Source organism: Arachis ipaensis, chromosome B09 (assembly GCF_000816755.2).
Source record: "Arachis ipaensis cultivar K30076 chromosome B09, Araip1.1, whole genome shotgun sequence".
NCBI classification, from domain to species: domain Eukaryota; kingdom Viridiplantae; phylum Streptophyta; class Magnoliopsida; order Fabales; family Fabaceae; genus Arachis; species Arachis ipaensis.
This window is the reverse complement of record NC_029793.2, coordinates 130,555,205-130,555,494: the sequence shown is the minus strand read 5'-3', so window position 1 is coordinate 130,555,494 and position 290 is coordinate 130,555,205.

Here is a 290-nt window from a genome sequence, read left to right as displayed (position 1 = left end):
TACTACTCACCGGATGTGCAAAAACAATCAAGGTGTACTATCTCAGATGATAAAAAATTTTCCAACATTCTTGTAGCGATGATCTACAATTTCAGAAAGAGCAAGCACTAAACACCTTCAAGCATTTTGATTTTTATCTTTTCGTTCTTAAAACTTTTATCGAATATCTTATTTTTCTACTTTATTTTTATGTAAAAAGCAAAAGACAAACTTAACGAGGAATCAATGCAAAAGCTTTGAAAGGAAAAAGATAAGAGAGATAGATAAGAAAAATTATAAAATTCTTCATT